The sequence below is a fragment of the Humulus lupulus genome, chromosome 7 (assembly GCF_963169125.1).
Source record: "Humulus lupulus chromosome 7, drHumLupu1.1, whole genome shotgun sequence".
Taxonomy (NCBI): Eukaryota; Viridiplantae; Streptophyta; class Magnoliopsida; order Rosales; family Cannabaceae; genus Humulus; species Humulus lupulus.
This window is the reverse complement of record NC_084799.1, coordinates 22,744,309-22,765,711: the sequence shown is the minus strand read 5'-3', so window position 1 is coordinate 22,765,711 and position 21,403 is coordinate 22,744,309. Positions and strand designations below refer to the sequence as shown.

The 21,403-nt window shown below is 37.9% G+C and overlaps 1 pseudogene; it reads left to right on the top strand.

The window, feature by feature from the left end:
* The first annotated feature begins 10,445 nt into the window (after positions 1-10,445).
* LOC133789498 (subtilisin-like protease SBT2.2) lies at positions 10,446-20,669 on the top strand (annotated as a pseudogene).
* Positions 20,670-21,403: the final 734 nt, after the last annotated feature.

The window sequence follows — 21,403 nt, the reverse complement described above, 5'->3', positions numbered from 1 at the left end:
CTTCCAAAAGATCGGAACGAGGCTCAAAAGTTGATGTATCAGCTTCCCCGTTACACCATGTTGGACGGAAAGCTATATAGAAGGGGATATTCCATGCCATTACTTCGGTGCATGACTACACCCGAAGCCAAAAAGATCATCGAAGAGATTCATGAAGGGTTCTGTGGAGACCATATTGGGGGGCATAGCCTGTCCAAGAAAATCATACACCAAGGTTATTTCTGGCCTACCATTAAATCAAATTCTTTCGAGTACGTAAAAAAATGCGATAAATTCCAGAGATTCGCCACGATTCCTCAAGCTCCACCATCCGAGCTGACCATGATGACTTCCCCATGGCCCTTTGCGGTATAGAGAATTGACCTCATAGGTTCTCTCCCAACTGACAAGGGCGGTGTGAAGTATGTTGTAGTCGCCGTAGATTACTTCACAAAGTGGACAGAGGCTGAACCGTTAGCAACAATAACTTCCAAAAAGGTCCTTGACTTCGTGGTAAAAAAACATCGTGTGCCGAGGAAAATTGTATCCGACAGCGGAACCCAGTTCGATAGCGACTTGTTCACCAACTTTTGCAAGTAGAATGGAATAATAAAGAGTTTTTCGTCAGTAGCTCATCCTCAGGCAAATGGCCAGGTCGAAGTTGTAAACAAAACTCTCAAGAGTTCGGTAAAGAAAAAGTTGGAGGAAGAAAAAGGACGATGGCCCGAAGAATTGCCCCAAGTCCTATGGGGATATAGGACTACAGCTCGAACATCAACGGGACATACCCCGTTCTCTCTAGCATACGGTTGCGAAGCTATGTTGCCTATCGAGGTCGAAATTCCTACAATCCGAACTCACATTTATGACCAAAACTCAAACCACACTTAGCTTGAAGAAACCTTAGACTTAATCGAAGAGAGAAGAAATGAAGCTCAGCTGAGGAATGTTGCCTACCAGCAGCGAGCTACCAGGTACTTCAACAAGAGGGTTCGAGATCGAAAGTTCGGCGTGGGAGATCTGGTACTAAGGCGTGTATTTTTGGCAACGTGAGATCCAGCAGCTGGTGTGCTCGGGCCAAATTGGGAAGGACCCTACCAGATAGAGTCAGTCATCCGCCCCAGTGTCTACAAGTTAGCAAGATTGGATGGGAGCTTAGTACCGCGAGCATGGAATGGTGAGCACCTAAGACCTTACTTTCAATAGTATAGGAAGGATGTTGCCTGTAACCATGCTTGTTTATCTGTACTATTTTACCTACTTTTGGGTTTTGTTAAATAAAGAATTGTTTCGTCTAATATAATTTATTTCTGCAATCTCTCTTAATCTAATAACCTATGGTCACATTCATAGGATATTAAGGTGGCATCATTGGTATATGTATAAATACCACCAGCTTGAAAAATAAATTAAGATATACGTAAAACATAAGTGTTTGGATATAACCAAATGCGCGAGCTAAGGTAGTTTGGATAAAACCAAATTATCAAAAACATATAAGTGTTTGGATATAACCAAATGCGCGAGCTAAGGTAGTTTGGATAAAACCAAATTATCAAAAACATATAAGTGTATGGATTACAAACCAATCACAACCTTATAAGGTTTGGAGGAAACCAGCTAAAACTAATCGACGATGAGTTGGAACTTAAACCTACTTTGAGATAAGTCGAGATCGAGGCTGGAGTATCTTATAAAAATAGTTTCGAACTCATAACCTTGGAGAAATAACCGAGGACGAGAAAAAGTAACTAAGCAATAAGATATAACTAAACCGTTCGCATTACACACCATACAAGTACTTTCGGGTTCATGGTTAAAGTAATATTCGACCTTGATAAATAACGAGATCGGAAGCAGATAATTCGAGCAAACGGTGCATGAATGCATTGAGTCTCGAGCCTAAATCCAAACTATGTTTGTACGAATAAATAAACATATACGATTCTTTAATATAAAGTGTGCAAAATATTTCAAACAAAGAAATGTAAAGCATAAGTATTAAAATAAAAAGAAATTGTATCAGCCCGACGGCCATAAATTAAAATAATTACAAAAATAAAGGGACGCAGCCCCAAGGTGAGGTTCAGGAGAGAGCAGTTCCCTTGGCCTTCTCAGCATCAGCAGCACTAGACCCCTCAGGACGAATAGCATGACTATCCTTCTGAGAATCCTCCCAAGAAGCTTCATTCACCTCAAGACGAGCATTCCACCGCTCTACATACTTCGCCTCAAGAGGACCTAGGAAGCTGGTGTCGAGGTCGGCATTATCAACCCAGATTTTGTACATGGCTTGGTCGACTGCCTTTTCCTTCTTCTCTTTGAACTCGTCAAGGAGGCGGGCCTTCTCGTTTTCCGTTATCTCGAAAGTGGCAGCATTCTCTTCCTCGAGTTTGGCATTAGCCTTCTCCAGCTCTGCAAGACGAGTCTTCACCTGTTCAAGCTCGCCCTTCACCTTCTCAAGCTCGGCCTTCGAGTCTTTGAGTTCATCAGCCATTTTAAGCTAGAGATCCCTCAACTCTTGGGCCAGAGACATGCTCGTATGCACCTCGTTGGTCAGCTTATAATTAAGTTGTGCCGAAACGACGAGGGCCTGAAACACAAAGGATGAATTAGATCACGAGCCAAGACATAAGCAATTAAAGGAGGGTTGCGAAAATTACCGCGGCAGTAAGTTCAATACTCTTATCATAAAGAGTATTATAGTCTGGGGCCTTGTGCACAAGATCCCAGTGGTCAGCGCCGAATCCTGAAAAACTCTTACCCACTCGAGAAAGGACGTCCGAGCTAAGTACAGCTCCTTGGGTCCCAGCAGTACCATCAAGCACGAACTCTTCAACATGAGGTCAGGTCGACGGCAGGAGTACCTTGGAAATCGAGGGTTTCTTCGGAGGTCAGCCGATGGTTAGCAGAGTTTCGGGTGGAGGAAGCGTGGCAGGTGCGGTCAAAACAGATGCATCAACCTGGGCATTCGGCACCTCAGCTGTGCTCGCAGCACTTTGAGCCATTGGGGTCTTCTCATTGCGCCGGGGGACTTTGGATGGCCGATCGGATCTTCGTGAGCCTTTCGGGCATTTACTCTTTTGAGCTCCCTCATCGCTGAAAAGCACGGTGTCAAGGTCGGGATCCATAGTACCTGCACAGTTCCAATCGAAGTTAAACATAGTGCTAACAAACTTGGAAAAAAAAAACCAAGTTGAGAAAGACCTAACTGGAACTCTCCCCCGAGCTTGAGCTCGGAGACCATGAAATTCCCCCATCTTCAGAAGAGGCGGGGGGAGTACCTTCCCTATAGGTGGACGTCAACCTCGAAAGGTTCCTATAATCATTGGTCCCATACTGGACGGCTATTCCATCCCACACCTCGTTCAGACTATACACAGTGTCGTACTTCCCGAGCCAACTATCAAACCTATGAACCCGATCATTTACCCAAGTCCATATATAGAAATGGTCCCTATCGTCCTTGCATAATACTAACATATTGGGTTTGTGTTTTAACAGGGTGGGGGACCACATTTTTGAGCTTAGGATGACTGTACCTTGATCATCTGAGCCTGAGCTCGAGGCTTCGTCGTTGGCCTCGTTCCCCGACTGTGGGCTCTGTCGGAGAACCGGAGGTGGGGGCCTCACCTCTCTCCATGGATGGAGGATGCCTGTTGGCAAAGGCACGAGCTCCCAGAGGTCGTACTTTTTGTTGGACCAATCCGAGGTGGACTGGCCATCTCCCAGAAGCCCGCAAGCTCGGAGCTTACTCTCATGCAAAAGATATGAGAGAGACCTTCTGCCATAAGGGAGTTGGAGCAGAGCCTCTCTATGCTCCTTCATCACGTCATCGGGAGTAGGACGGTGAAAGTTGGCTGGAAAATGAAACACATTTCAACTAAGTACGAGCCTACAGACAAAAGTCTGAGCACAGAGATAAAGAGGGTTGGGATACTTACAATTTCGTCTGAATGAGTAATATCGAGACGGGGACAGGCCATCTATCCAGAAGAAGGCCTTCTTAAATTTAGGTGGATGGTTAGGAAGGTCCTCGAACACCTTTTTCTCTTTGGGGTAGCTCGAGAGATAGTAGAAGCCGTCCCCTCCCCGAGCTCGGGAGGGATTGCTTTTCAAACAAAAGAGATACAAGATCTCTTCTGGCGTGGGTCCTTCCCACTTCAACTCGTGGTACAACAACTTCAGGGCAGACAAAACCCTATCAGAATTAGTGTTAAGTTGGAATGGAGCCAACCCAACAAAGTTTGTGAAGTCCTTGAAGAAAGATTTCAAAGGCAGTAATGCTCCTGCCTTCATATGCTCCTGGCTCCAAGCCGCGTACCTCAGCTTGTTATCAGGATTTCCATCTCCTGGGGCACGACATCTTCGCTCGCTGGAAGTAGGGGCTCGACACCTTAAGGAGCTTGACAGCCTGAGACCGTGGAAGGCCAGGATATCAGTTATCTGGCCTAGCGAGGTAACCGAGCTCCAGTAGTGCTCGGCCTCGAAGAAACCCCTCCTCGGTTGCGAGGTAGAAGGCTCACCCATCAGCGAGAATTGGAGCTCTCCCTGACTGTACGCGATGGTCACTTTTAACTTAGGGTCGAGGGGGATCGGCCTGGGCCCTGAATCAGATTCCGGATAAAGAGCCTCTCGAAGGGTTCTCCTTTTCTTTTCTATGACCTCGACGATTTGGCGACGATATTGAGCTCGGGTTTCCTCCTGTTCGCGCGCGAGATCGTATTCACAAATCAGACGTTGGTTCCAAGCAAACAGCAACTCTCGGCTCGGGGTTTTTGGCGAATAAGGAATTGTCAGCAACGACCCCCACCGTCTTTCCAGATTCTGTGACATCTAGCGAGAAAGAAAAAATGGTGAGGGCCATGCATGCAAGAATTCAAGAATTGTGAGCTTGACAAGACAAACTCGGGTGCTTGGGAGCGATACTAAAAACCCAATTAAGAGTCAGAACGTGTATTCTACGAGAAAAAGGAGGGGAGTGGATAAATTTTTTGAAAATCCCAAAATATCAGGAAAAAAGGGCGACGATTATTCAGAAATGGTAGTCTTGGGTATCGTGCGTTCTTTAAAACCAAGATTTTGTACCCGATGTCTTGGTGTGCAAGATATGTCGTTTAAATTTTGAAAACCCAGAAAAAAGAGACCTCACTCTACATCAAAACTGGATTTGGAACCAGTGACTTAAACCTAGCATGGAGACTTAAACGTGAAAGCCTATCGGTCAGAGCTTCCTAGCATGTCAAACTGAGAAAACAAACCAGTGCATTCCCAGAAATAAAAGAACAACACAGACAGAAACTGGCATAAAGGAAAATGAAAAGATCATCAGATACTTACACAATGACGGCGATTGCAGAGAAATCGTTGATTGAAGGAGAGGCTGCAGGTGTGACCTTACAGTCTCGAGCAAACTGGCAGTCCTTTGTTTCTTCGGCTGGGAGAACATGCAAAAGCAAAAAGCTCTCTGGGATGGCTTCTGGTTTCGCCTTTTTTCTTTTTTCTCTGATGAATGTAAAATAAGAGGAAGAAGATGACCAGGGCCTTATATATAGATGGTAAAAGAGGGGATAATCTGAGCCATTGGCCAGAATCCCTATAAAATCCGATGGTCAGGGACTAATGACATGATGGCACCGAAAAGGTGGCAGGCGAACGATCGTGGGTGGATTTCCAAGTTACTCGAGTACCTCGAATGAGCAATACCCAACTGACACGTGTCCATTCTCAAGTGTGTGACGATGCGGTTCCCGAAAAAAGTAGTTCAAAAGTTTCCTTCTCATAGGATTCGAGCAAATACTTTTGAGGGGGCAAAATGTTACACCCAGATTTCGAGCCTTAAGAATTGTGATCTCGAAAGCTGGATTCGTTAGGAATGGGCTCATAATGTCTAGAACACGAGTCCGCAACCTAGGCACCGAACCTACAAGCAGCAGACAACCTCGAAGATGGTAGCCTCGAAACCATTACAGGCTCAAAAGACAGACATCAAAGCACGTCTGTTCTCGGATGGCCTCGGATCAGGGGCTCCGAGCCTAACATAAGTATGAGCTCGAAGTCGTATGATCTCCGGGAAATGTCATAGCTCGAAAGTCAGTAAGAGACCTGGGTGGGAACAGCATTGACAATGTAGATTGATAACTTTGAATATCCTAGTGAGTCATTTTGGAGAGACGCGGTCTACATTGATTGTTGTAAATCCCCTATAATAAAGGGATATTTATTATTCAGTTATACGCCCCCTGATCTTCAGGGGACGTTTCCTTGTATATAGGATTACAGGCTTTTAATGCCATTAAATTTATTTAAATATACAGAATAAATTCCCGAAATATGTGGGATAGTATTCTGAAATCTTCTCTATAAATAGAGAGGTCATGCACCATTGTAAAGGGGGGAATTTTGGTGATCTTGAGAGAAAACTCTAGATAATTCATTCTTGAAGAATTTCCAGAGATCATCTTAAGTTTTAATAACAAAGACTCGTGGAGTAGGCAGAGTTAACTGCTGAACCACGTAAAAAATCCCATTTATTTTATCATATTTTCTTGGCCATAATTACTTATAGTTTTCGTGCTCTTATTTCACTGTTGATGAAAAACAGCGTCAACAATGGCAAACAACATAAGGGAGGACATGAAGCACAATTTTGAGGTCGAAATGGGCTATGAGAAGGCATGGTGATGCAGATAAAAGGCACTTATGTATGTCAGAGGCAAACCTGAGGATTCATACTTCAAGTTACCTGGATACCTATGTCAGTATAACCTAAAGAAACCAAGTACAATTATTGATTTTATCATAGAAGATGGTCATTTCTTGTGTTGCTTCATTTCCCTTGGCGTTTCTAGAAGGGGATTCCAGTGTTGTCATCCTGTGATTTGTGTGGACGACATATTCTTAAAGACCAAGTATGGTGGCCACATGCTATGTGTTGTTGCATAGGATGCAAACAACCATTTGTTTCCAATTGTGTTCAGACTGGTGGACAGTGAGAACCATAACTCTTGGAATTGTTTCATGAAAAAATTGAAGGAAGTCATTGGGGACGTGGACAACCTAACTTTTATATCAAACAGGCATGCTAGCATTACTCATGCTTTGGAAGTTGTGTTCCCAGATGCCTACCACGGTACTTGTTACCACCACATCTGTATGAATGTGGATACCAAATTCAAAATCGACCACTCTCACAATATGATTTGGTATGCAACATATGCGTTTCGAAAGCCAGAATTTCACAAGTTCTTTGAAAAAATTAAGGTAATGGATCCTTCCATAGCTTAATATCTTCAGGGAATTGGTTTTGAAAGGTGGACTCGTGCTTACTTTCTAGGAAATCGATACAATATCATGACTAGCAACTATGTAGAAAGCTTTAACAATAAAACTAGGGAGGCAAGGATCTTTCTAGTTACTACTTTTTTTGAATTCATACACTTCACTCTTCATACATGGTTTGTTGATAGACATGACAAAGCAGCAAAAGAAACAAATGTGTTAGTAAATTTTAGACATGGTTTCCCTCGTGGAGGCAGATTTGAAAGCAATTGGTGTGAAAGCAAATTTCCTAGATGTCCAAGTCCTTCGTCATCATGATATTCTTGTTGTTGATGTTGATGGTGAGGTGAACTTGGTCACAAAATCATGCTCGTGTGGCATGTTCCAAACCATTGGGATACCGTGTGTGCATGCATCAATCGAAAAAATTGTCATAGTTTTTTCCATACAAAAGAAAACCAAGTAACCCAAAAGACCCAAACTTATAAACATAAATACAAAGACAAAAAACAGTGGTAATCAACTCAAGGAACTAATGTTTGGTATAAAATAGGTCCACGCACCAACGGGTCTTGAACAGCTGCATGTTTTCATCCACAATGGTGTCAAGTGGGACATTCGCCATATAGTGCTCTATATGTTTTATGGCATATATGCCACAATCGCCATTGTTTTCAAGGAAAGTTAAACATCGTTAATAAAGCAATTTAAACATAATAAACTGATTATGTAGAGTTCCAGAATATTTACTTAACTAGCTAGATAGTAGTAGTAGTAGTAGTAGTAGTAGTAGTAGTAGTAGTAGTAGTAGTAGTAGTAGTAGTAGTAGTAGTAGTAGTAGTAGTAGTAGTAGTAGTAGTAGTAGTAGTAGTATTAGTAGTAGTTAGTATTAGTTTGTAGTATGTTAGATTCTGTGGATTTTGGTTCAAGTCGGGACTTAGTTGGAAACTCATAGCAATAGTTATGAATTTTATAAGTTTAACCTATAGTTTAAGAATATTAATTATAACATAAGGTTTTATTAATATTGTTGGTCATAGGTGTATTATTTATTATAACCTAAGGTTTAGATAGAGCCAATAAGAATATGACACTTGTCATAAGCATGATTATTAGGGAATTAGAGTTTGTTATTTTATGGTTAGTTAAGAAATTTGTGGATTAGGTTGTTATTTAGATAATTAAATAGATTTTCTCGTAACTTTAGGGTACTGTAACTTATGATCTATTTTTGAACTAGTTATATTATGAATTTTGAAAAATATTATTTCTAAAAAGTTGTAGATAATTGAATTAGATTTCTAACGGTATAAAGATAGTCTAAATCAGAGTTCTACAACTCTAGTTATGTTGATTTTACTATAGATGAGTTTAGAGTTACAAGATTTAGGAAGTTAGAAGTTAGGATTCTATTTTTTTTTTTAATTTTTAAAACAAGCTTTCACTTCTTAGACCTAACTTTGAGCGATTTGACCAAGTCCTAAGCCTTTGACTGACGAATATTCAAATATTTTCAATTAAATTCATTATTTTTATTCAAAGCCAAAAAGAAGATTTTTATTCCTAGAACTCTATAAATAGGACTTAGAACCCAGCCCTTCTCCTCACTCTTCAGCTGTGATCAGACTCCAAGGTGCTAGTACTACCATAGAGTGATAAACACTTGGGTTGGGAAAAAGTTTTGCCATTCTTAAGCTTTATAAAATACTTGGGAAGTGAGGTTTAGTGTATTTCGGTATTGGAGTTAAACCAATCCATAAGGTCAACTAAGGTACTCCTATTCTTTAAGTCCAATTCTTTAAAACTCTTTAGTTTTCTTTAGTTCCTTTTATTCAGATCCTAACTTTCATTTTTTGTTCTTGATTAGGTTCTTGAAACTTAAGTTCTTTCTTGGTAAGTTTCTTCTTGATGGTTTAGTTTCCACATTCATTCTTTATTCTTTAGAAATACTCACCATTTGTATTGTTGGTTTTAGGAGTGTTCCAAATCTCGTCCTTGTTCTCATATCCCGATGTTGGTAAGGAAAATAGGATAGATTTTATGTGCTTATATGTTATGTTATGTTATGTTATGATATTTTATGTTATATGTTTATGCTATGATATGTATATGTACGATATGTTTTAGTTCTTGGGTATATGTTTTGTTTAGATAACAAGCATATAATTTGTTTAGATAACAAATAACTTGTTTAGATAACAAGTCCCAATAGTATATTCCTTGCACTACACCAAATACCTCTTTCTATAATACATAATTATAAGCTAATTGGAAAAGTATTATAATAGGTAACCTAATAGTTAGAAATCGGTAAAGTTAAAATGGAGGGAAACACAAAAAAAAATGGCTGGGTAAAGTTAAAATGGAGGGAAACCACTCGGTTTCTGCCTAGCCCTATTCTCTCAAAACCCAATCCCTAATGACGCATCTACCTCTTTCTCTCACACTTGGTTTCTCAGTTCCCTCTCCATCAATCTTTCTATCTCTCTCTCTCTCCCAGAGTCTTTCTACCCTCTCTCCATCGCGCGAGCTACTGGAGCACACCACGCCAGAGGAGCACTCTCTCCATTCCGTTCAGTCGCTGGAGTACACTGGGACAAGTCATGCCGGTACAAGTCACGGTGCTCTATCTCCCTCATGCGAGTCATGGTGGTATCTTCCCAACTGAAGAAAGAACAACTTTGTGAGGTATTTGTGTTTTTCTTATTTACTATTTTTATCATTTAATTTTCTTGTATCTTTTTTCTTCTTATTTACTAATTTGTTTTAGCAAGGATATATAATGGAATTTAGATTGGAAAATCTGCAGGGATCATGATGAGGCGACCTTTGGTCTTGTAGCTTGACAAGACAAATGAGGGAGCTTAGAAATATGCCGAGTTTCTTCACCTTCGCAAGAGGAAATTCACAGATATTGGTATGTGGTGTATAACTTAAAAATACCCAAGAAAGTTGCAAATTCTCCATGTACATTACTTCCCCCAGCTATTAATTATCCTTCTCCTAACTTCATCTTTGTTTACTCTCTCTCTCTCCCCTCTTTCTCTCTCTCTAGAAACAAGCAAAAGTGAACAAAGGGGTTCTTTTTTTTTCTCCACCATAAAGGGCTACACCACTCTTCATGTGTGGTTACTGAATGGGGTTTCAGTACTTTCATTTTACTACCATGATCGACCAATAGAAAAGGGTATCTGGGTTCTTCGTGGTTCTGCCTCATTGGCATTAGCTCAAAGGGTCTGCAAATAGTGGATGTGGGTTTTTGAGGAGTTGAGCTTAGAAAGCAATTTTAGTACAAATCTTGGAGTTGTGTTTAGTTCCTTACTGGGATTATGTGGTGTGGTCTCGAAATGAGGAGCATTTATGGAGTTTATTTGATTGTAGTAATTTGTTTTGGGATGTATATTAGTACGTTTTGTCAGGAGGATTCGGATGAAGACATTACAGCTATTTATATTGTTACTCTTAAAGAAGCTCAAGATACTGCTCATTACTATAATGAGATGAGAACTGTAAATCATAGTTCCAGACACGGTGCTTATGGAAAGTTCGACGTTCATAAAAGAAGGTCATTTTCTTCCCATCCTTTAATTTTAATTTTTGATTAATTTCTGAAATCTTATTTAAATTACTTGGAAGTTCAAGAAAGTTTTTTTTAAAGAAGATTTATTTATTTTACTTCCATTTTGTGTTTTCTTCATTTTAGTTCGAGAATTTGAGAATATGGAGGTTTTTTTTTTGTTGTCCAAAAACAATTTTCATGAAAAGAAAAATTAGGTATTTGGTGTTGTATATATATATATTTATATATATTGAATTTCCGTTTTGCTCCTTAAAATGGTTCCTCAAGTACACCCAACAGAAGTTAGTACACATGAATCATCGTAGGATGTCTCGGGTTTGTGTTACATTTGGATTAAAAAAAAGTATAACTGTGTGAACATTGGTAGTTAGTTACTGTTTTCTACTTGAAAGGGGGTTTGTACATTACTTGAGTATCTTACTTGTGTTCCTTCTGGTGAACTTTCTAAGGAAATTGTCTCGCATGAAACATGTCTAAACTTGTATTCATATATTGTGTATTTTTCCCAACATATTAATCATTGTATGATGTAGTAGTCTTCGAGTATAGTAGTGACTAAAGAACAGTGTGGATGATCTTTTTTTTTTGTCCTAGTTGGATCTGTCCTTTTATTTGCTTGCATTTTTTGAATCACTATGTATCTCTTTTGATGATGTTTTGAATGTCTTGTTTTAGATTAAGAAATATTTCAAGAACGGATAGACGCTATGGTTCTTATATTGCACGAGTTCATGATTCATTATTGAGAAGGACTTTGAAAGGGGAAAAGTATCCGAAGTTGTACAGTTACCATTACTTGATTAATGGATTTGTTGTGTATGTTACGCCACTGCAGGTATTATATCGTTCAAATACAATTAACACCATTGTACTTATTATTGTTTTGCTGTTAAAGTTAGTGTTGTCTGGTCTTTACATATTGGTCATATAAGAATGTTTGATTTGTCTGCATCATGTGTTAAAAAAGGCAGATAAGCTTTCAAGGAGAAGAGAAGTGGCTAATGTGGTTATGGATTTCTCGGTTAGAATAGCACTACCCATACTCCTCAGTTTTGGGTTTGCCACAAGGGACTTGGGCCCAAAAAGGTGGATATGAATTCGTCGGAGAAGGAATTGTAATTGGGTTTATTGATACTGGCATTGATCCAAATCACCCAAGTTTTGTAGATGACACCAGTGATGGTCAATATCCAGTTCCTCACCATTTTTCAGGCATTTGTGAAGTTACTCCAGATTTTCCATCGGGTTCATGCAATAGGAAGCTTGCTGGGGCTCGTCATTTTGCAGCATCAGCTATAACCAGGGGAATCTTCAATGCATGTCAGGACTATGCTTCACCATTTGATGGCGATGGCCATGGAACGTGAGTTTATGCAGCTTTTCTTAATATATAGTACTTAACTTTTCTGCCTTTGACCCTGTTTTGATTGTCTCTGCTTCATAATTGTAGCATTACTGGCTCTTCTTTTTCCTATCATGAGTTTTGAATCTAGGTTGCAGTCAGAATTTGTGAAATTTAACGTGTACATTTATCAATTTTCTAGAGAAAGAAAAAGGAAACATTGCTGTTCGGTTGAATTGATGTCTGTATTATAGGTATGTATTGTAATAACTTTTTCTACGAGCCAAAGAAGCTGCATAGAGGCTCTCTTAGGGGCGTCAGAAGATCTAGTTGATAAGTATAGTGTGTTAATGCTTTAGACTCAGGCAAAAGATAGTCTGTTAAGCAATAGCTAGTTGTGCTGACTGTTAGTTAGTTACAGCTAATTGTCACTGATACTAGCATTAGTTACAGAGTTTGTTAGAGTTAGTTTTGTCAAGCTTAATTATTTTATATAAACTCTCTTGTATCTGTAATTATTTATTCAATACAGAAATCACTTTTCACACTCCCAAATCTCTCAATTTGTCTATCGTTTACAGAGATGACCTTTGAATTTAGCTCATGGGGGTGCTTTTATATTTTCAAATTTTCATTGGAGCTTTGTCATATTTTTAGCTATTAAAAGAAAATTTTAAAAAGGAAAGAAAAAAAAATTGCCAATGAGCTGGCTCTGTGCTTGGCCACGTGTTGTTTTTATTACTTAAACGACAACTAAAATTTTTCATTATTAGTAGTATAATTGATATTGTTATTGTTGCTATATTATTGTCTTTTGTCTGTTTCCCAAGTTGGGCATGCACCACACCAAGTCTCCATTTAGATAATGCACAAACATTTAGATATTGATACACAGTTGTTTGTTCATTCATATTTCTGTTAGATAAAGCACAAACACTGCCAGTAGATTCATTTGAATGTAAAGTATAATTATATAAATCTTGAAATGACATACTCGATGAGAAAGGTAAATATATGTATATAAAATACACAAATATTTTAGATGATTTGAGGAAAAAATCTATAGTAATTTTTCTTTCCCCTATTGCCTCTTTAACTCTTCAAGAGTCAACTCATTGATCTTGATATAATGTACAGGCACATGGCTTCTGTTGCTGCAGGAAACCATGGGTTCCAGTTGTGGTATCAAGGCATTGCTTTGGAAATGCAAGTGGGATGGCTCCTCGTTCACAGTAATTATCTAGATCTTTTTAGATATTCTAATGCATTCTGTATTTTTCTTTAAACATTTCGGGCAAGATATTCTGTATTAACTAATGTAAACTAATGTGTATCTTTCTCAGTGTTGCCGTTTACAAGGCATTGTACAAGAGCTTCGGAGGCTTTGCTGCAGATGTTGTTGCTGCAATAAACCAAGTATATAAAATTGTAATGACCCAACTATTTCTATGACCTTGGACCATTAGATCTACTATACATAGCTACTATTTTGGGAAAGATACATAAGAAATAATATAACTTTATTAAATCTCAAAATATTGTATCAAATACATAATAATAGAAAATATGGCATGGGTACCCATTGTTTAAAAGAAAAACATAAACTTTAATTCAATTGTTTAAAAAAACTAAATGCGGAAAAACATGATCTAAAAGACTAAATATAAATAACTTCATCCTCGATCGACACGCAGTCCACTCAGTCCGTTCATCCTCAACACACATGCCAAGCTTCCAAGAATCCTTCCGCCTCCGTATCTAGTTTCCTACATCACACTAAAAAAATAAAGGAATGAGCCTAATGCCCAGCAAGGAAAACCTAACACATAACTCATATACATAAAATTCATAACGTAGCATATAATAAAACATATCATAAACATATGTCACACATACTATAATGGCCATTATTACTTGGGGTCCCATAACTAAACAAGTCATATGCCCATTAGATTTGTGGGGCTTGCTAGCTAAGCAAGTCATATGCCCACAAATTTATTGGGGCTTGTTAGTGTACAGGTCATATGCCCAAGTCTACAAACATACACAATATAACATTTCATAACACAACATAACATAAGATAACATATCACATATCATATAACATATAACATATAAAATCCTATCCTATTTTCCTTACCAATATACCGGGATGATGAGAACAAAGTCAGGATTTTGGAACACTCCTAAAAACCATAATATAGAGGTGAGTATACTAAAGAAAAGAGATGGAAAGAATAAACTACACCATCGAAACGATACTTACCAATGAAAACCTTAAGTTCGAAGAACTTAGATGCCTAACCAAGAATAGAAAAGACTGAGTTAGGATTTGAGTAGAGAAGAACTATAGAATCAATACAGAAAGGAACTAGAATTAGGAATACCTTGAATGCTTCTATGACCGAACTATACCTCGAAACCGAAATACACTATAACCTTACTTCCCAAGTGTTTATTAAGCTTATAATGATTAAGCTTATAACCTCAATCCAAGTGTTTATCACTCTATAGTCTCACTAGCACATGGAAGGCTCTGATCAATGCTTGAAGAATGAATGAAAAGGCTTGGTGCTAGGTCCTATTTATAGAGTTCTAGGAATAAAAATCTTCTTTTTGGCTTTGAATAAAAATAATAAATTTAATTGAAAATATTTGAATATCCTTCAGCCAAAGGCTTAGGAATTGGTCAAATTTTTCAGAGAGATTTAAGGATTCAAAGCTTGATTTTTTAAAATAATAAAAACAAATAGAATCCTAATTTCTAACTCCTTAAATCTCGTAACTCTAAACTCCCCTGCAGTAAAATCAACATATCTGGAGCTGTAGAACTCCGATTGGGACTCTCTTTATACCGTTAGAAAGCGAAAGCGAATTAAATTATCTACAACTTTCTAGAAATACTATTTTTCGAAATTCATAACATAACTGGGTCAAAAACAGGTCGGAAGTTACAGTACCCTAAAGTTACGAAAAATCTATTTACAACCTAATCCACAAATAAATAAAATTGTGACAAATATCATGCTCCTATCAGATTTTGAATAACCAGCAATATTAATCAAACATTTTTTTATAATTAATATTCTTAAACTATAGGTTAAACTTATAAAATCCATAACTATTGTTAGGAGTTTTCAACTAAGTCCCGGCTTGAACCAAAATCCACAGTAATGAGCATACTATAACTAATACTAGCTATTACTACTACTACTACTACTACTACTACTACTACTACTACTACTATCTAACTAGCTAAGTAAATTCTGGGACTCTACAAAAATTGCTTTTTTATTATTTATTTTATCTGCAACATTTACAGAACTAATTGTGTGACATGTGCTAGACAATAGGACAATTTTATGATATAATTTGTCTTTTTTTTTTTTTTTTTGGTTTGTTTGTTTTAATTGTGGATCTTCAGCTCAAATGGTTGAAGTTACGCCCATACCTTATTTTTAACTTTATTAAGTTTATTCTCAGGCTGCTCAGGATGGGGTAAACATAATAAGCTTATCAATCACTCCAAACAGGCATCCTCCTGGTATTGCAACATTTTTTAATCCAATAGACATGGCACTCTTATCAGCTGTGAAGGCTCGCATATTCATTGTACAAGCAGCGGGAAACACTGGACCATCCCCAAAGAGTGTGTCTTCATTTAGTCCATGGATCTTCATAGTGGGTGTTGCTTCTCATGATAGGATCTATAGTAACTCTATAGTCCTTGGCAACAATGTTACTATTTGTTGCGAATTTTAAAGCTACGCAAGTATACGTAATCGCTTTTGTAGTTTATTCCGATAAGACCGATATCGTTCCCACGGAGACTGATTTATCAATTACCAAATAATTAATTTTTAGTTTCTATTTGACTAATGAAAACTAGATTTGTGAATTTTTAAAACAAGAAAATAGAAATAAATAAAAACTGCAGAAATCAAATAATAACAAGAACACAAGGATTAAATTCACTGTAAAATAATTAGGAATTCTAATCTTCTCTACTATCCACTCTATTATTCTTTAATTCAATTACTACTGAAATTCTTCTCACTGAAATGATAGGCATGCAAAAGTGTTAACTATTCGAGTTAAGAAATAGAAAACTCGACCTACTGTGAATTCCCTATATTTCTATGGTCAATTCAAACAATAGGAAGCAATGAATACAACCATAAATCACATAAACCAATTTGATACTCTCGTTCTAAATTGAAATCAATGTCTATTCAATTTTAGCATATTCAAATCTCACTTTTCAGATTTTGATTCAAATTCATAAATCGTATGTAAAAGTTGATCAATCAATCACATACACAATAAACACAAACTGAATAGATTTTAGATGAAGAAGAAATAGATAAATGCATTAAATCATAATAAAGTTTCAAGAGAGTCAATTAGAAAACCTAAACAGAAATTTAGTTCATAAACATGACTAAATCAAACATAAACATAGAATTTAACATAATCAAAATCAAAAGATAAAGAAAAGAACTCTAGGTTTTTGTTTCTTCTCTAGCCTCCTTGCTTAATCTGATCTCCTCCTAAAAACGTCATTAAAGAAGCTTTTATAGACCCTAATTCATTTTGTATGAAAAGACAAGATTACCCCTGAAAATTCCCCTAAATTGTGTTTCCGTACGGACCCTAGCGCTGGGGCGCCACGAGATAGCGCTGAGGCACTGAAAATAAGTCTCAAAACACGTTTCTGGAAAATTGATAGTGCTGGGGCGCTGGTTTGCACAGAATAAAACTGAACTCGTTTTGAACAGCCTGCAGCGTCAGCTCATCATATTTTGATCATAACACCTTCAATATAACTTCGAATTGAATGATTCAAAAAGCTATGGAAAGATAAGAGAAATATATACAAATTTTATTTCTAGAAGTGTTTCTAGAAAGTGAATAAATCCTGGTCAAAATTCGGCTTAAAGTCTCATACTTGCGTTATAAAGCATAAACGACGTGTGTTGAGCCCCTTTAATGTAGTATCTTCCACACATAATGTCTTGAAACTCCACAATCAACACTAAATCCATCTTATTCATCATATTTAACATGTTTCTTCTCATTTCACTCCATATTATGTACTTGACCATTAAAACCTGAAACAAAAAGAAAACAAGCGTAAATCTGCACTAAACAATCCTAAATAACTAAAAACACAACCTAAAAAAATCTCTAAAACAAACTTAAAATGACCCTAACACTATTCAAGGAGTTGGTCTTGCACGTAAGTTTCCTTTAATATATCATGTAGGATTGTTACTTGACAATTTAGTTTCTTACTTCGTGTATGTACTTTATGATGTTGGTGAAAATTGGAAGTTAACAAGGTTTTAGTTTGAGATATATCTTCTTAGGTTTAGTAATCACTAACTGGCTTCAAATAAAACTATCTAGATTAAACAAGAAGGAAAGAAACAATCAAATCTATATATGGATATTACAATATAATTTTATGTGAGAATTCTAGAGTTCAGATGTATTAATAAAGGTTATGATAATAATAATAAGTTATGCTTCTAAATATCAGCAAGGGAGAACAAAGAAATTTAAAATTGATCAAAGCACTCCTCCTCTGTGACAGTAATTTAAAATTTAAGTTTTTGCACCTCACTTAAAATTTATAGGGTCTCATGAGAGTAGTAGTGTTTGGTATTAGACCTTTCATAGATAATTTGATTCTTTTTTTTCCATATAGATTAGACATGCTTATTTATGCATATTATTGTTCAGCAAACACTTTGTCTGTTTTGATTTCACTACCAATGGAGCAGTGATTTACACTATATTGATACACCTGATTATAGGTATAATTATGAATACCACAGTAAGTAGCTAGCCTTCTGATTGTTGAACCATGCTAATTTTTGAACAATTCAAATTGCATTTGTGGTTCTCTTAGTATGGTGCACACATGTTTGGTTGCTACTAGTAGAGACTTTACTATATGATATGTTTGTTTGGATGGTGAATTTATGCAAAGGCTGCATCCTGCATGAATGATGATTCACATATAGGTTTGTGAGACTTGAAAGGGTACAATTCTTGCCACAACTAGAAGCATTGAGTAATAATTTTTCAATCTTTTCTTCTGTTCAGGTGTTGTGGATCATTGAACTAAATGACGGCCTTTGATTCTCTGGTAAGTGTTATAGATAAATGTTGCTCAAAAGGACTGGTATATTTGTTTTTTGGTCATTCCAAATCTATGTTATCTTTCCATTTTTCTTGCAGGTTACTTTCCCGATTGCCCTGTCTCCTGACACTGTGTTGGCAGTCCACTTGTAAGAGGTACGACAACAACTTTCATAATGTTGTGCTGCATTTCATTTCATTTTCTAGCGTTGAGTGTTGGTGATTGCATATTATTTAATTTTTTAAGCATATACCTTACCTTTTATCTGCTATTGCAGGAGAAAAATGTCTCTTTCTCCATCAATTGGAGGAGAAAAGGATACTTAATTTTGAAGGCTTTGTGTTGGGCAGCCGTAGAATATTTTGTGCTGAAAGTAGTTGTAACACCCTAAGTTGCTAATAAGGTTTAGGACCTTGATTAGCGTGCCTGGACGGCAATAAGTGAATTAATATGCTAATATGTGAATTTAAATGAATATGTGATTAGAATGCATGTTTAGGTGGTATAAATATGTATGTGGGCCTCGTTTGCATGATAGGGGTAAATTGGTAATTTTAGCCCGTTGAGGGCATAAATGTGATAATTGTATTATGTGGTTTGTACCACATGGGTGTGGTGATATTAATGTGATGCACATGCCGAGACGGTCCTAGAGAGCTAGATAACTCAAAAGTCACAACGGGATTCTATACCCGGCTCGGGAGGAGCCTAGGGGTACTTTGGGGAATTTCATGAGTTGGGTTGTGAGTTTGTGGTTAATGGTTATTGGTGATTAGGTAACCTGAGTAACCATTAGTAACTGCTGAGAGTACCAAGTTTGGATGGAAAATGGTAGAATTGTAATATAAGTGAAAGGACAAGAGTGCCCTTGAGGCTTAGTTAGAAGAGGAATTAGATGGAAGGGTAAGATGGTCTTTTGGCAAGGATTTAGATAACTTCAACTGAGAAGAGAAGTCATTCACGTTTTAACACTTAGGTATATTTTGTTTTGGCTGAAAGTTTGAGGAGAAAACTAGAAAAAAAGGAAAGGAAGAAGGGAGCTGAAACTTGAGGGATCTAGGAGGAGAATCAAGTGGTTGGAGGTAATTAAACTTGATCATAAACCAAGACTATTCTGAGGTAAGGATTTATCTCTGTTTTGTTAAGTTTCTAAGCTTGATTTTCTTAGAGTGTTAGTATGAAAATTGAAAGTTGATGTGTGGCTGTTTGGTGGATTCTTGGGGATGAGGCTTGCTTAGATTCAGTTTGGGAATAAGGGGGATTTGCTTGGAGCTAGACTTGGAGAAGACTCAGGGGAGAATTTCTACTTGAGGTAAGGGTTTTATGCATCTCTGTTATGTATTAGCTGCTGTGAATCAAGTTGCTGGTTTGTTAGTTTAAGTTTCATAAAGTTTCAAGCCAATTGGTGAATTGGGGATTTGATTGTGTGTTTGGGTTTATTGTTGATGTTTCTGAGTTGTTAGATGGTCTATGTGGGGTTTTGAATTGATTTTGGGGCTTAGGTACTTGCTTGGGATGATTTGGAGTGGTTTTAGCTCGGGGAAAACGCAGGGAAAAACCCAGAAATCTGGGTTAGCGAAGGAGCGCCGCGGCCCTGTTCTTGGGCGCCGTGGCGCGAGACTGTTTCTGGGCAGGGGAAAGTTCTCTGACTTGCTGGGCGCCGCAGCCCTCTAGGACAGCGCCGCGGCGCTAGGCCAGTTTCAGGGCATAGAAATTTTGCAATTTTGAGCTTTTGCTCCGGGGGTTCGGGGGGTGTTTCCGATGAATTGTTTTAGGAATTTGGGGATTCCGAGAGTGTGGGATTGGTCCCGGGAAGTGGTTTTGGATTGATTAGTAATAAAGGATGTTTTATATGTGTTGTGACTAGGTCTTTGGAGAGGCTCAGGTTAGAGGACCGTGCTCGCGGCTTTGGGGCATCGGAAGCTCGGGGTATAGGTAAGAAAACCACTGTTCCCACAAAGCTTGTATGCAGGGCTGAGCCCAATATGTTTGAATTGCAGGGCGTAGCCCTTTGATTGAATTTGTTAGTACTTAGTATATGTTTGTTATGCTATGATTACGATTATGTGAATGTTCGGCGAGAGCCGGGAACGGCGCAGGCCGAGGTCGGCGTGGGTCGGGAATGGCAAAGGGGCGGGAACGGCGTTGGGCACGTTGAGTGCTAGGCCGAGTACGACAAGGGGCCGGGAGCAGCGTTGAGAACGTGGGGTGCAAGTTTCCAGGGTGAGACCCTAAAGGATACCTGGGATATCCTCACGGTGTGGACCGCGAACCCAGGGCCTGGTAAAGCGCCTGGGACAGCATAGCCGTATGTGTTTAGCCCATTGGTGGCCTGAATATATGCTAAGTGTTTGTTGTGCATATGTTATCTGCTTATGGTGGTTTTCTTGCTGGGCTTCGGCTCATGGGTGCTTTGTGATGCAGGTAAGGGCAAGGGAAAAGTCAACCAACCATGAGTATGGAGAGCGTGAAGCGGCGTTTACATGTTTGGTCTGCCTGGCTGCCACGGCTAGTGGTTTTGGGAGATGGTTGTATTAAAACTTAGATTCTGTCGTCTAGTCGACTCAAACTTGTAAGTTATATGTTGTAAATATTTCTAAACAGTATCTTGGGATCCCAAGTGTCAAACACTCAACGTTTTTTAGTAAATGGAATTGTTTTCAAAGTTTATTTCACTGTTTATGATTTAATTACACTTTTGACCTAAAAACCTCGATTAGCGAGTTAACCGCACGTTTAAAACTCACTTAGTAATGGCTCTAAGGTAGTAGGGCGTTACAGTAGTAACTTTTCAATATGTTGAATATTTAAGACTACTTGAATACTTAAAGAACATTTTGTTGTTGATGACAGTGTTAAATGTTTTAAACTAATTTATGGATTATTAATACAATGTTGAATGTTTTTACTTTTTGTTATTTGAAAATCAAGTTCATTTGATATTGCTAGTATATATTAGAAAGCTAATTTTAATTATATAAAAAAAATTAAAATATAATAGAATAAATTAGTGTTATATAAATGAATATATAAGGAGAATTTAAACTTATCTAAATATTAAAATAATACGAAA